We start from the raw sequence: 12,622 nt of genomic DNA, 5'->3' as shown, positions 1-12,622 counted from the left end.
GGAAGAGTACTAGAGTGGACTGCCATTCCCTTCTCCAGGATTTTACATGTAGTAGTGTATATATAAAAGCTTCCCAGGTGGCGCCAGTGGTAAAGAACCTGCCTGCCAATGCAAGAGACGTAAAAGATGCGGGTTTGATCCCTCGGTCAGGAAGGCCCCCTGGAGAAGGGAACGGCAACCCACTCTAGTATTCTTGCTTGGAGAATCCCATGGGCAGAGGAGTCCGGCAGTTTAGTCAAGAGGGTCACAAAGAGTCGGACACGACTCAGGCGACTCAGCAGCAGCAGCTTGTGTATGCTAGTCCCAACATCCTAATTTATCAACCACATTATTTACCTGCTTTGAGCCTCTTTCATCTCCTGTGTGTGATCTCCCCACCTCTGAAGAAAGGATCTGGTCAGACAAAGCTTCCCTGGTGGTTCAGATGCTAAAGAATCTGCCTGCAATGCGGGAGACCTGGGTTTGATCCCTGGGTCAGGAAGACCCGCCTAGAGAAGGGAAAGGCAACCCACTCTAATACTCTTGCCTGCAGAATCCCATGGACAGAGGAGCCTGGTGGGCAACAGTCCACGGGGTCACAAAGAGTCGGACATGACTGAGCGACTAACATTTAGAGCCTATTACTATTGTATACATGCTTGAGGCTATATTTTTCTTATATAATAATAATTATTATTCATTAGGAAATAATGAGGGAAGGCCAGGATACAGGCCCAGGACTGGGTTCCAGGACACACTGCCCAGCATTCTGATTAAACACTCCCAAAGAGACTGGTGCATCTTTCCAGCAAAGAGGTTAGCGTTCTTTAGGTCTTAGAAAAAGGACAAACTTATGCCCAGTGGCCCTTCGATGCCTTTTGATATCAGAATTCACATTCTCACTTGACAACCATTTCCCACGTATGTGTTATGCCAGGCGCCGTGCCAGGCAGAGGAGTGCGGTGTAAACAAGAAGCAGGGCCCGCCCTCAAGGGGCCCATTTCCTGGCGGGGAGAAGGGAGACAATAAGCCAGGGAGCAGACTCGCAGACGATTTCCGACAGCTCTAGCGCCAGGAAGGAAACACACTGGGTGCCACGCTTCAGTCCAGCTGCTGGTGTCGGGGGGGACTGTTCTAGAAAGGCTGGTCCAGGAAAGCCCATCGGAAGAGGGACTGTCAGCTGAGCTCCTGGGGCGAGGGGGCAGTTGGTGAGTCCAAAACCCCAGGGATGTGGCCACCTGGGTGCGTCCTGGAGTCCTCCAGCCCCCCGAGTGCTTCAGAAGTACAGCCTGAATTAAGAGCTACCCAGATAAGTCTGTAAGTGAGGTTGGGACAGCGCCATGGGCCACCAGGAGGTTAAGGCCTTCCACTTCAGACCCTCTGCTCCAACAGTGCATAAACCAAACCCCGAGTGAAGGCCAGGTAAGGGGCCGTGTCCAGGAGTAATGACTTCTTTTCACGTCACAGTCTGGAGCGGGGCAACACTGTGTGTACAAAGCGTTTACTCCCCGGAGGCTTGACTCTTCCTCCCTAAGGAATACTTCTAGGGAAAACATGACAACTAAGCCAGCTTACCCCATGTCTCTGGAAAGCAAGACAGCTAAATCGGCTTACTCCATTTCCCTGGAAACTCTCTGCCACTTCTCATCTCAAGTGTTTAAAAAAAAAAAAAAAAAAAAACTGAAAAAAAGGCAAAACTTCATTATGGTTCTCTCTGTCATTCCATAAAATGCATAATCAAAAATGAACACAGCATGACTCTGCATGGGGAGTGAACAGGGTTTATAATCCATATGTCAAGAAATAATGATCAGCTGAGCATCCTGGCACCCCGCTGACTTTGAAAGCCCATGGTGAAGAGGGATTTGGGCTTCCCTGGTGGCTCAGATGGTAAAGAATCCACCTGCAATGCGAGAGACCCGGGTTCGATCCCTGGGTCGGGAAGATCCCCTGGAGGAGGGCATGGCAACCTATTCCAGTATTGTTGCCGGGAGAATCCCATGGACAGAGGAGCCTGGCGGGCTACAGTCCATGGGGTCACAAAGAGTTAGACACGACTGGGCAACTAACACAAGAGGCAGGAAAGTCATCTGCACAAAGGTCAGTTCCTGTAAGCCCTCCAAGCTGATCATCACCTCAACCATCAAACAACCGTATGGCCCACAACAGGAAGCTCACCAAACCCACCACAGCGGCTTCCTCTGGGAAGGGAGAGGAGGCAGCAAATGAAGAGTTCATCTATCAGAAACATCCTACTCCTTTCATTAAAAAACAAAATCTGAAGCAAACATAGCACAATATTTATGAATTCCAGGGAGTGGACCCTGAGTGCTTGGGGCATGTACTCTATACTTTCTGTATGAAGGAGGAAGAGAGAAGGAACATTTGAAGGGTTAAAAGCAAAAAATTCTTCATTTAACACTTCTTGCATAATAATGTGTTAAACTGTCTGAAACCCTGTAATTATTTCCTAGCATGACTGTTTGCCAGTTGCTGAGGCAATGTTCCTGAATTTATCATCAGCATTTGTGCTCCTGTTATATTTATATAACATGAGGGGCTAAGGAGAATCTGCTCAATGCTGTGTAGAGTGTCTGTTTCACCATCTCCTCTTTAATCAAACAGACTAAGCGCGTCTCTTCCCATTCTTCCTGAAAGCACTGCAGACAGTCCCTACAGTCTTCCTGGAAGACTGACCCTGGCCCACCTTTTCCAGAGCCTCACTGCTGACTTAGGAGATTTGGGTCAATCTTTCCATAGCCTTTTTTTCCCTTAATTTATATTTTCAATAAAAATCTATTTCAGAGGGCACTGCTACTTCAGTTTCCTACGCATCTTTAAAGGATAACTCATGGTCCTTGTGTTAAGTCAGGTCCAGTAAAAAACCAAATAGTCATCAAAATGATCGTTGCGTAGTGCTAGGGCAGAGATTGGGGCAGGAAACACAGAACTCAAAGTTTTAGAACTGATATTTGCAGCCTGAAATGTTCGATCAATCAGTTTTACAGCCGTTGAAAACACCGCCCTCCTGCAGGAAGGTGGGGTGGTGAGGAAGTAGACAAAGAGACAAAGGAAGAGATTCTAACAACTTCAACAATAAATGTTAACAGGATTCAATTCACATTGGTGAGAAAATACGGTTGAGCAAATCCTGTGTGTTGAGTGGCAAGAAGTAATATATCCCAACAGTGTTGTCCGTTTAAAGGGACATCACAAATAAAACTTCCGCTTATAAGGAAGCGTTTACGGTATAAAGTCCGAAGTCAACACTATCATTACATTTACAAATTAATATTTCTCACAAACTCATGGTTAGCAAAGGGGATAGTGGGGGGAGCAGGAGTAAAGGTGGAGATAAATTAGGAGTTTGGGATTAACAGATAAACAGTACTATACATAAAAGGGATAAACAACAAGGACAGGGAACCTTATTCAATATCTTCAAATTACCTATAATGGAAGAGAATCTGGAAAAGGAAAATATACACATGTGTATATGTGTGTGTGTATATGTGTGTGTATGTGTGTGTGTATATATATATGTGTGTGTATATGTGTGTGTATATATATATATGTGTGTGTGTATATGTGTGTGTGTATATATATTTATGTAAAACTGAATCACTTTGCTCTATACTTGAAACTAACACAACACTGGAAATTAACTACACTTCAATTTTTTAAATGGCTCTTAAAAAAATCAATATTTTTCAGACATTCAATCTCCAAACGAATCTTCGGCTCTAAAACAAAGGACAGAGAGTGGAAAAGCCCTAAGAGCCCACAGGCTTCCACGGCTGAATTTTTAACCCGGACTCGGCATCTCACGACTGCCCGGAGGGTCACGCAGACAAGTGTACCTCTCTGCTCCAGGCTGGCCCTGGCAAGCCCACAGCTGCCGCTTCCCTCCTGTCTGTTGCAGTCTCCACGTTTCTCAGACCTAGAAGGGGGTAAACCAACAGCATGTGGCATCTCCCCCGTGCCCAGCAGTACTGGGCCAGCCAGTTCTCAAATATCTTAATTTCACTGACTCTTCCCGGAGCATCAAAGGCGGTGTCCCCTCTGCGTTGAGGTGAGGAAGCCACATGCCCGAGATGGCAGGAATGATGAAGCCCTGAGACCAGGGTTAGCGCTCAGAGGTACCCAAGACTAAACCTTCCTTTAGCGTCCAGCCAATGACACAGGAAGCGGAAAAGGACACATGCTCCCACTGGGGTCAAGCAAAGGTAGCAAAGGCAGCCGTGTCCATCCACAGCACCCGCTCTAGGCACGGGCACTCTGCTTCCGGAAACTCACTCTGCCTGTTCTCCCAGGGCCCACATGGTCTTAGAATTTCTCCTACTAAACTGCCAATCAGCCCGCCCCAAAGACCTTCCCACCAAGCTACTTCTCATCTCCACCAAGCCTCTCCATTCTAAGCACCACCATCAAAGAAACAGAAGCGCCAACCTCTGCATTTTTAAAAACCGCCTTCTTGGCCAAAATAACAGTCCCCCAAAGTTCCATGGATGTACAGTTTCTTGTTACATTACTAAAGGCAGAGGACCATCTCACTGAGGTACCTAAATGCACAGACCTAAAACACAGGATGGGGTTGTACAAAGCTGTGCAGAGGGCAGGGCCTGGCAGCAAGCACCCCCAAGGTGTAACCGTGACAACTAGCCCAACCACCTCAACTGGCTGCCAGATGCGCTTCTGGGTGAGTCCCGCGCAGAGCATCCAGAAACAGCCTCACTGGGAAGCCCAGCCCTGGTCCTACCCCAGACGAACAGCGGGACTTTCAGAAGCAGTTTCCAGACTTCTCTTCTCCTCCCATCCCCGTTACCCTACCCCGAGTCTTCCAGGAACGCGCGCCCACCAAGCCACCATCCACTCCAGCGGCTCCTTGATCCTGAATCTGGGCTGGGCTGTGGGCTCCCAAGGTGTTTCCCGGGAGGCTCCTTTTGAGTCTCTGAAGCATCCAAAGAGCAGTGGGTGACTTCTGCTCGCAGGAGCAGGGGGCAAGCTGAGTGGACAGGGATAATGAGCCACATGGCAGGCGGCACGGGAGAGGAGTCACGGGGAGGGATGTCCATGGAAGGTACAGGCGGGAGATGGCAGCTCAGGGACTCCAGATGCTGCACGCCACTTCCCTAGAAGGTCTGGTAAAGAGGGATGAAGACTTGGTGGGTATCGCAGTTGAACTGAGTCCCCACCCTCGCCCCGAACAGGCAGAGTGAGTTCCCGGAAGCAGAGTGCCCGTGCCTAGAGCGGGCGCTGTGTATGGACACGGCTGCCTTTGCTACCTTTGCTTGGCCCCAGCGGGCACATGTGTCCTCTTCCGCTTCCTGTGTGACCTGAGGTGGAAGCAGGATGGTGGCAGGTGTGATGAGTTAGGCTGAGGTCACATGGAGCTGAGTGGGTCCCAGTTCAGATGGCCGCGGGAGGACAGGGACACGCAGACAGGACAGCACGTGGGGACAGAGGCAGAGACGGAAGAGATGCGGCTGCAAGCCCAGGGCCCCGAGGATGCTGGCTGGGGGCTGGGGGCAGGAGACAGAGATGGAAGAGGTGCGGCTGCAAGCCCAGGGCCCCAAGGATGCTGGCTGGGAGCTGGGAGCAGGAGGCAGGCACGCCGCTACCCCGAGGGCCTCAGGGGGAGCCTGGCCCTGACCACGCCTCGAGGCTGGACCTCGAGCCTCCGGCGTTCAGACAGTACATTTGTTTTTGAAGCCACCCAGTGCATGACACTTCCCTTCGGCAGCACTAAGAAACGCATGCAGTCGAGGGCGGAAGAAAGAGAAGAAGGCAGAGGTGGTACAAAGGAAACCACAGGACATGTCTGAGAATCCCTCCTCTGGCCTCAGACCAGTCCTGACTCACTTCACTCTGAATAAGGCGTCTCAGCAGCTTCGCTCACACCCAAAGGGCTGCGGCTTCCCTGCCCCCATTTCAGCCTGTCCTTTAAAACTGAGCTGCTGCTGCTCCTCCAAAGGGGGCTTCACAGGTGGTGCTAGCAGTAAAGAACCCGCCCACCAATGCAGGAGACCTAAGAGACACAGGTTTGATCCCTGGTTCAGGAAGATCCCCTGGAGGAGGGCATGCAACCCACTCCAGCATTCTTGCCTGAAAAGTCCCAGGCACAGAGGCGGGCTGCAGCCCATGGGGTCGCACAGAGTTGGATACGACTGAAATGACTTAGCATGAACGCACTCTGCTTCAAAGGCAGCGCTGCGCCTGGAAACCTTCCCTGATGGCCTCCACTCCTGCCAACATCCTGCTCCAATTGTTCTGCTGCCTGTTGTGCAAACTGCAGATACTTCCCGAAACTCTGCTCCCCCCGCCCCACCTGCACCCTCTCATCTCCTTCTAACAGCAGCCTGGGTTAATCCTTCCTCTTCTGAACCACTCACTCCGGACTCAACCCTTTGTTAGGGTGGCCTCTCCTGGCCCCTCCACTGGAACAAGTCTGCAAGGGGTATGAGTTCTAAAGACGTGATCCCTGGGTCAGGAAGATCCCCCTGGAGTAGGAAATGGCAACCCACTCCAGTACTCTTGCCTGGAGAATCAACACGGACAGAGGAGCCCGGCGGGCTGCAGTCCATGGGGTCGCGAGAGTCAGGCACGACTGAGCTACTGAGCACAGCAGAGCTATGCTGTATCAATAGCAACGCATGGTGGCAAGAAGTGCCTTTGTGTTCTCAAAATGATCTAACTGAACAGATTATCTTTTTTTTCTTGCCATCAATGTACTGGTTTTATTTTATATGAACTGGTAATTACTGCATGCAATATTTTCCCATCATGAGCACTTAGTAATTTTCAGAAACACTGCTGTGACGCTGTCACCTCCCTGGCCCTAAACATTTCAGTGTGCCATCATTTATCTGATAAAGTCCAAACCATTTAGCCATCTCTAAATTTGCCCACACTGCCTCCCACGACTGAGCTCTGCTCTGGAGAAAGGACTTATTTTCACCTTCACACATACGCACACACCAGAGAAACTGATTCATCCATCCAAAAGAAGGAAGGATACAGTTGGCCCGTGAACAACCACAGGTTTGAACTGCGTTGGTCCACTTACACTCAGGTTGTTTTCAACAGGAAATGCTTCAGTATTACAGGATCCAAGGCTAGATGAGTTCTGTGGATACAGAACTGTATCCTGACTACCCGTGCGTATGAGGAATGGAGGGCTGGCTCTGAACTATAGGCGGGTCTCAACAAGTAACAAATAGATTCAAGGGATTAGATCTGATAGACACAGTGCCTGAAGAACTATGGACGCAGGTTCGTGACACTGTACAGGAGGCAGCGATTAAGACCATCCCCGAGAAAAATAAATGCGAAAAGGCAAAATGGTTGTCTGAGGAGGCCTTACAAATAGCTGTGAAAAGAAGAGAAGCTAAAGGCAAAGGAGAAAAGGAAAGATATACCCATTTGAATTCAGAGTTCCAAAGAACAGCAAGGAGAGATAAGAAAGCCTTCCTCAGTGATCAGTGCAAAGAAATAGAGGAAAACAATAGAATGGGAAAGACTAGAGATCTCTTCAAGAAAATTAGAGATACCAAGGGAATGTTTCATGCAAAGATGGTCTCAATAAAGGACAGAAATAGTATGGACCTAACAGACGCAGAAGATATTAAGAAAAGGTGGCAAGAATACATGAAGAACCATACAAAAAAGATCTTCACGACCCAGATAATCACGATGGTGTTACCACTCATCTAGAGCCAGACATCCCGGAATGCAAAGTCAAGTGGGCCTTAGGAAGCATCACTACAGACAAAGCTAGTGGAGGTGATGGAATTCCAGTTGAGCTATTTCAAATCCTAAAAGGTGATGCTGTGAAAGTGCTGAACTCAAAATGTCAGCAAATCTGGAAAACTCAGCAGTGGCCACAGGACTGGAAAAAGTCAGTATTCATTCCAATCCTAAAGAAAGACAATACCAAAGAATGCTCAAACTACCGCACAATTGCACTCATCTCACACGCTAGCAAAGTAATGCTCAAAATTCTCCAAGACAGGCTTCAATAGTACATGAACCGTGAACTTCCAGATGTTCAAGCTGGATTTAGAAAAGACAGAGGAACCAGAGATCAAATTGCCAACATCCGTTAGATCATCGAAAAAGCAAGAGTGTTCCAGAAAAACATCTACTTCTGCTTTACTGACTAAGCCAAAGCCTTTTGACTGTGTGGATCACAACAAACTGGAAAATTCTTAAAGAGCTGGGTATACCAGACCACCTTACCTGCCTCCTGAGAAATCTGTATGCAGGTCAAGAAGCAACAGTTGAAACTGGACATGAACAACAGACTGGTTCTAAATTGGGAAAGGAGTGCGTCAAGGTAGCCTCCCACAAATGATCATGAGTTTCAGGGTCTAGACCTTCATCTTGCCTCTTGCCACACAGCTTCCTGTCCTCTGTTAAAACCACTCATTCGATAAGTGTTGATCTGAGTCATTTTTACTAGGAGTTAGCTGCCTACTTCTCCCTTGTTCTTTAGACTCCCAATTAGAACCATTACAACTCCAATCTTGCTCCAGGCAGTAATGTACTCTCCATAACAAAGGAACTTTGTTTCCCCAAATCCCTTGTGGCTAAGGATGGCCTACTTCTGGCCAGGGAGGTGTGGGCAGGAAAAAGCTGCCCTCTTCCTAAGTATGAGAGAGGCACGCTCAGCTAGCCCACGCCCTCAACCTCACCATTCACCCTTCTTACTGCTTGGAAGGCAATGTAAGGGCAGAGGTGCCAGCTGATTCTAGACCTAAGAAGGAGAGAAAAGCAGGGCAAAAAGCTAAAGATGGAGATGCCGCCCTGTCTGGACCACTACCTACCGCCTCTGCGTGTCTTGTCAAAGGAGAAAAACAAACCCCTACATTTCAATCCAGAGGTTTGGGTTTTCTATTACATGCGTGCTAAGTCACTTCAGTCGTGTCCAACTCTGCAACCCCACCCACTGTTGCCCACCAGGCTCCTCTGTCCGTGGAGACTGTCCAGGCAAGAATACTGGAGTAGGTTTCCATGCCCTCCTCCAGGGGATCTTCCCAACCTGGGGATCGAACCCACCATCTCCTTGCAGCCCCTGCATTGCTGGTGGAATCTTTGCCACTGAGCAGGGAAGATCCTTGGGTTTTCTATTACATGTAGCCAAACTTAATCCAGAAGGGCCAGGGAAGAGGCATCCTCGATGATAAAAGAGATGAGTTAGGCCTAGTCAACAGTGATAATCTACCTGGAGAGAGAGAAACTCAGAGGAATAATTCTAACACCAGATGGGACGTGACCAGCACGTGGGCCACAGCTGGGGTGCTCATGGGGGTCCAGGGTGGGAAGAGAGGACTTCTGGCTAAAAGCATTTAAACTGAGCCACTTCATACTAAAAATACCACATTTATCCCACCTGGAGAGATACTGTTCAATCCAAGAGAGTACATCCCTACCGGTGGACTGCACAGGTTTGAGCCTCTTCAGGGAGATACAGAGATGACTCCCCTTCCACAGACAGGTAGAGCTGAGGGGCCAGACTGCATCTGGTGGGCATCTAGGACTCCCACTCGCCCCCTTCCTTTCTATCCGCCCACTGAAAGAGCCCCAAATACATGTTCTCAGGTCCCTGAGGGGACCAAACTTCCCCTGTCCTCTCCAGATGACCCAGGGCACCCTGGCAGAGCAGCTCCCTGGAGGAGGAGGAGGAGGTTTCTGTCCCATGTTCCAAACCATCGCAGCAAAAGTGCTGATGAGACCCCGAGTCGCAGCCTGCAGAGAAGGCGGCCCTGCCATGGCTGGGAGATCCCGAGGCTGTCTGAGCTCAGCCGCCCAGCCAGGGCACCCGGAAAACACAGCCAGGGATTCGCAGCCCTGTCCTCCCAGACGGCCCGAGGGCTGGGCCGAACACGGAAACAGGAGTCAGAAACAGGAGCCCACCGGTGCGGCCGCCCACTCCCCGCTGGAACTCGGCCACCCAGCACTGTCCTCACCTGGCCCTCCACACGAGGCCAGGGCCCACGACCCCCTGAGGGTCTCTGGCGTCTTCCTCCTCCCAGACTCCCGGGGGTCCCCTCTCTGCCCCCGCCTCCTCCACAACCCACTGCTGCTACCGGAGCAGGTCTGGTCCATCCTGCACCCCTGCCTTGGCTCACCCAGTCCCAAACGGGCCCCTCCTCCATCCCCCACCCCCCTGACCAACTCTGTCCAACTCTTTGTGACCCCATGGACTGCAGCATGCCAGGCTTCCCTGTCTATCACCAACTCCCAGAGCCTGAGACAGTAAATACAGTTCCCTGTGTTAATACAGTTAAGTCTTTTGTTTTTTATCTATTTTATATTTAAGTAGTTGTATCTGCTAAATCCATACTCCAAATGTATCCCTCTCCTACTCGCTTTTCCCTTTGGTAACCATAAATTGGTTTCCTATGTCTGTGAGTCTGGTTCTGCCTGTCAATAAGTTCATTGGCATCATTTTTTAGATCCTTCATATAAGGGATACCACGATACTTGTCTTTCTCTGACTTTCTCCACTTAGTATGACAATCTCTAGGCCCACTGATGTTGCTGCAAATGGCACTATTTCGTTCTTTTTTACAGCTGAGTAATATTCAGCTGTATACATGTACCAACCCTTCTGTATGCATTCACCGTTCATCACTGATGGACGCTTAGGTTGCTCCCAGGTCTTGGCTATTGTGAACGGTGCTGTGACGAACGTACGGGTGCATGCAGATTTTCGATTTAGAGTTTTGTCCCCTTTATGGCAGGAATGGGACTGCTGGGTCATATGGTACTTCTGGTTTTAGTTTTTTAAGGAACCTCCATACAGGTCTCCAATTTACACTCCCACCAGCGGTGCAGGAGGTCACACCTCCTGTTTGGGAAGAGACACTGACTGCTGGCAATCAGTCCAAGGTCACCAGGCCAGGCCCCAGAGAGGGCAGCGCATGGGCATAAATCCCACCTCACCATCCAAAAAGAGAAAGAAGGAGAAAATGAAGTCGCTCAGTTGTGTCTGACTCTTTTGCAAAGAGTCAGACCCTGTAGACTGTAGCCTACCATAGACTGTAAGCCTCCAGGCTTCTCTGTCCATGGGATTTTCCAGGCAAGAGTACCAGAGTGGGTTGCCATTTCCTTCTCCAGGGGATCTTCCGGACCCAGGGACTGAACCCGGGTCTCCCGCATTGCAGGCAGATGCTTTACCCTCTGAGCCACCAGGGAAGCCCATTCAAAAAGCCCATCCAAAAAGTAGCAAGTGTCACCGTCCAAGCTGACACTACTGACCCTCAGGGCCACCTTGCCCAGGCTACACCCTTTCTCCGGAGGCCCCCATGCAGTTCAGTTCAGTTCAGTCGCTCAGTCGTGTCCGACTCTTTGTGACCCCATCGACTGCAGCACAACAGGCTGCCCTGTCCATCACCAACTCCCAGAGCTTGCTCAAACTCATGTCCATCGAGTCGGTGATGCCATCCAACCATCTCAATCCTATGTCATCCCCTTCTCCTCTTGCCTTCAATCTTTTCCAGCATCAGGGTCTTTTCCAAGGGGTCAGTTCTTCGCATGAGGTGGCCAAAGTATTAGAGTTTCAGCTTCAGCATCAGTCCTTCCAATGAACACCCAGGACTGATCTCCTTTAGGATGGACTGGTTGGATCTCCTTGCAGTCCAAGGGACTCTCAAGAGTCTTCTCCAACACCACACTTCAAAAGCATCAATTCTTCGGCGCTCAGCTTTCTTTAAGCTGAGCCCTCTTGGAGGACAAAGAAAGGGCTTCTCTGCCCCCGATCCTCCTGGCAAACACCACCCAGGAGAAAAGTGAACTAGTCCTCCAGGGAGGCACAACAGACACACCCTAAGGCCCCAGGCAAGCCCTCCGGCTCCACCCACCCCACCCCACACCCAGAGTGGGATCCTGATCAAAGAAGCCTGAAGAGCATGGCTTTCACTGTGAAGTCAGTAACTACAAAAAATATTTTACCTAAAACACATAGGCTGTAACAGTCAACAGAGCTCCATTTGCCATCTCAAAGGTTAAATTTGAAAAGACAGCCATTTCTTCCCAGCACATCACATAGTCAAAAACTGCACCTTCAGCGCCCCACTGAGAGCACACTTCTGTCTAAGAAGTCTGCCTGCATATGCAGATTTACACGTTGCTAATTGGCTTTGGCTGTTCCTTTTACATAAAGTCAACATTTTTATGGATCATTAAATGTCTTGCTCAGCATATTAATTTCAAAAGAAACAGTAATGGCTATAAAAACAAATTCCCTGGTGCAATCAATGTAAAGACTGAAGATAACTATATTTGCTATATCGCTATAGCTGAGTGTCTTAACATGCTGGTACTGACACTGAGAAGGTATTCAACTCAAGCAAAAAAAAAAAAAAAAAATTTGTACCTAAGTCTTTCTTCCTGTGATTTAAAGCTGACTGACCGATGCTGGTTTAAGTTCAATATAAGCTACTTTGGGGACTTCCCCCATGGTTCAGTAGATAAGAACCCACCTTCCAACGCAGAGGACACAGGTTCTGAACCCTGGTTGGGAAACTAAGAGCTCAGATGCCTCGGGATAACCACGCCCATACGCTGCAGCTGGATCTCCCTGACTACCACTACCAGCCACCCACCACAGCTCTGGGGACAGAATGTAGAGAGGCAATTC

General features: G+C 49.5%; 1 protein-coding gene across 22 annotated transcripts in view; it reads right to left on the bottom strand.

The window, feature by feature from the left end:
• The window catches only part of CSGALNACT1 (chondroitin sulfate N-acetylgalactosaminyltransferase 1), a 336,716-nt gene that overhangs the window by 291,174 nt on the left and 32,920 nt on the right, over positions 1 to 12,622 (bottom strand). For 3 of the 22 annotated variants that reach the window (XM_060407071.1, XM_060407079.1, XM_060407066.1), the window contains exon 1: positions 8,218 to 8,340. The exons of 16 other annotated variants lie outside the window; for them this stretch is intronic. The gene's annotated coding sequence lies outside the window, so the exon portion shown is untranslated. Of the gene's footprint in view, positions 1 to 8,217; positions 8,343 to 12,622 lie in introns of those variants that run through there. 3 more of the 22 variants (XM_060407072.1, XM_060407085.1, XM_060407070.1) reach the window with 3 other exon arrangements.

The sequence above is a fragment of the Ovis aries genome, chromosome 26 (genome assembly GCF_016772045.2).
Source record: "Ovis aries strain OAR_USU_Benz2616 breed Rambouillet chromosome 26, ARS-UI_Ramb_v3.0, whole genome shotgun sequence".
NCBI classification, from domain to species: Eukaryota; Metazoa; Chordata; class Mammalia; order Artiodactyla; family Bovidae; genus Ovis; species Ovis aries.
Note: the sequence above shows the minus strand (reverse complement) of the source record. Positions and strands in the feature narration are given on the sequence as shown.